We start from the raw sequence: 3,421 nt of genomic DNA on the forward strand, positions 1-3,421 counted from the left end.
GTGTGTGTGTGTGTGTGTGTGTGTGTGTGTGTTTGTGTCTGTGGAAAGAGATCTATGAACCTCACCCCTAATGATAAGGCCAAAGGTCAGTGTAACTGAGGGTGAAGTGATGAGGGCCTTAATTACGATGATGAAGGTCTTGTTAGGGTATAGTTGATGATGGCCTTTCCAGGTAGAATAAGGGCAATGGTATTGTCAGCATGATGGTGTAGTGAAGAATATAGTGAACACAAAACAATCCAATCTCATTGAAAATGATATTTTGTAGCTTTGGGTGTAGTGAAGATAAGGATATATTGAAGATAGGGGTTAGTGATGAATGTTTATTGAAGATAAGGATATAGTGAAGATAGTGGTTACTGAAGGTGAAGGTTTAGTGAAGATAAGGAGATAGTGAAGACAGTGGTTAGTGATGAATGTTTAGTGTAGATAAGGATATAGTGAAGATAGTGGTTAGTGAAGGTGAAATTTTATTGAAGATAAGGATATAGTGAGGATAGTGGTTAGTGAAGGTGAATGTATAGTGAAGATAAGGAGATAGTGAAGATAGTGGTTGGTGATGAATGTTTAGTGAAGATAAGGATATAGTGAAGATAGTGGTTAGTGAAGGTGAATGTTTTGTCAAGATAAGGATATAGTGAAGATAGTAATACAATGAAGACTGCATGGAAGGAGCTACAAGCGTAAGATACAGTACTGATGAAACTTATCTATCTATATACCTATATAAATATCGCTCTATCAATCTATGAATCTAACTATGTATCTATCTATCTATCTTTATCTGAAAGTCAACAATAATGAAATCATTGATATATGAAGTATAACAATGTCCTCTCAATGGCAATTATCTCACCAGAATCTTTTAGAACCTTCCAGAAAACTATGAACTCTGCAGGCAAGGAGGGAAGAATGGTCTCTGGCTATTGATAAAACCATATTATTCCATATATATGTTTACATATACATTTTTATGTATATATATGAATGTATATATAACGTACAGAATAATGCGACCATCATCAGTATCGAAGAAAACTGAAAAGATGAGGTCCCACCGAGATTCGAACTCGGATTGCTGGATTTAAAGTCCAGAGTGCTAACCCTTACACCATGGGACCTGATAAGAAAAGATGTGATTTCATCTAAATGTTTTACATATAATCAACCAGAGGCCATTCCTCCCTCCCTGCCTGCAGGGTTCAAGGTTTTCTAGAAGGTTCTCGAAGATTCTGGTAAGATCATTACCTTTGAGAGGTCGTCGTTAGGTGACAGTCAGGTTCACTCTATGGTTGGTGTTTGTAGTTGGTTGTCCGAGGATGTTGTTATACTTGATCAATTTTGTAATTGTTGACTTTCAGGTAGGAAGGACTCATTTACGATGCATCCTTGTACTCACAACAACCTTATGAGTCACTTCAAGATTTATCTTCACTACAACTTTATCTTCACTACACCATTAAGGTTGAAGTCAATGGTCACATTCACTACAATCTCAACACGACTGGTCTTATACCTAACCCATATTATCACTACATCCATGTACATGTATTTCTTGCAGAATAACGCAGATATCAATGATTTCTGTGAAAGTTGACATATACAGCCTTACGTATCTATCGATCTATCCAATATCTGTTTTTTACCTATCTATCTATCTATCTATCTAAATCAGAAAGTCAACAACAATATCATTAATGATACGTATAACAACGTCCTCTCAATGGCAGTTCCTCACCAGAATCTTCGAGAACCTTCTAGAAAACCTTGAACCCTGCAGGCAGGGAGGGAGGAATGGCCTCTGGTTGATTATATGTAAAACATTTAGATGAAATCACATCTTTTCTTATCAGGTCCCATGGTGTAAGGGTTAGCACTCTGGACTTTGGATACAGCAATCCGAGTTCGAATCTCGGTGGGACCTCATCTTTTCAGTTTTCTTCGATACTGATGATGGCCACATTATTCTGTACGTTATATATACATTAATATATATACATAAATATGTATATATAAACATATATATGGAATAATATGGTTTTATCAATAGCCAGAGACCATTCCTCCCTCCTTGCCTGCAGAGTTCATAGTTTTCTGGAAGGTTCTAGAAGATTCTGGTGAGATAATTGCCATTGAGAGGACATTGTTATACTTCATATATCAATGATTTTATTATTGTTGACTTTCAGATAAAGATAGATAGATAAATAGGTAGATAGATAGTTAGATTGATAGATAGATAGAGCGATATTTAGATAGGTATATAGATAGATAAATTTCATCAATACTGTATCTTACGCTATCTCCTGTTGCTGGACATATGTTCAACCAACATTGGGAAAACCTCCAGTAGACCTTAATGTAAAGCAAGATAATAACAAAACCTGCAATAAAAGAATACGATCAACTCCCCAGTGCAGAAATATTGTGACCAGAAAGTCTTCTAGCAAGATGTCAGACGCTTCCACGGGAATCACAAATATAACATCAAATATCTGAAAGTCAACAATAACAAAACTAATGATGATAATGAAACTATAACAAGAAATATGATAAACATATGGAAAATAGAGTTCTAGATTATGCCTCTAGAAAACAGAAACATTAACGAAGATTGTGAAAAGAAATACCCATCTGGCTGATACGACACAGTAAAAGAACCATCCCACAACCAACTCTAAACTGAACCTGACTGTCCCCTAACAACGTCCTCTCAATGGTATTTATCTTACCATAATCTTGTAGAACTTTCCATAAAATCAAGAACTCTGCAGGCAAGGAGGGAGGAATGGCCTCTGGCTTCTGATGATAACCACATTATTCTATATATATACTTTTACCTACAGTCGAAGGTTGACCGGCCAGCCCAAGTTGCTACAGAGGTTGTATCCATGAAAGAAACGGACCCACCAGCAGACGAATTCGGTTGGCAGGTTGTATCGAAGAAGAGGAAAAAGAAGGTTGCCCAACCAGCCCAACCAGAAGGGTGTAGCAAAGAAACGAAAGAAGGCTGCCCAACCAACCTGGGTGGTAGTAAGGATGGCTGCTCCACAACCCCAGGTCGTTAGGCAGACTGTAGCCATGGAAGAAAGGAAGGCTGCTCGTCCACCAGCCCAGGTATCGAGTGAGCGTGTAGCTATGCTGGCTGACCCACCAGCCCGGGTAGATAGCTACGCCCAGATGGCTATGTCGGGTGCAGCAAAGAAGCAAACCCCACAACTACTCCACGAGGTTTGCAAGCCTGCACCCAAAAAGATGAAGACGAAGGTTGCCACACTACCCAATGCACCACCACATGTCTAGAAAGGGAAAAGGTGGACAGAATCGCTGGAGGTCCCATTCCAACAACAAAATCACCTTAGGAGCCAAGTTCCATCCATTATTGAATATATATATATATATATATATATATATATATATA

This window comes from Panulirus ornatus, chromosome 58 (assembly GCF_036320965.1).
Source record: "Panulirus ornatus isolate Po-2019 chromosome 58, ASM3632096v1, whole genome shotgun sequence".
Classification (NCBI taxonomy): domain Eukaryota; kingdom Metazoa; phylum Arthropoda; class Malacostraca; order Decapoda; family Palinuridae; genus Panulirus; species Panulirus ornatus.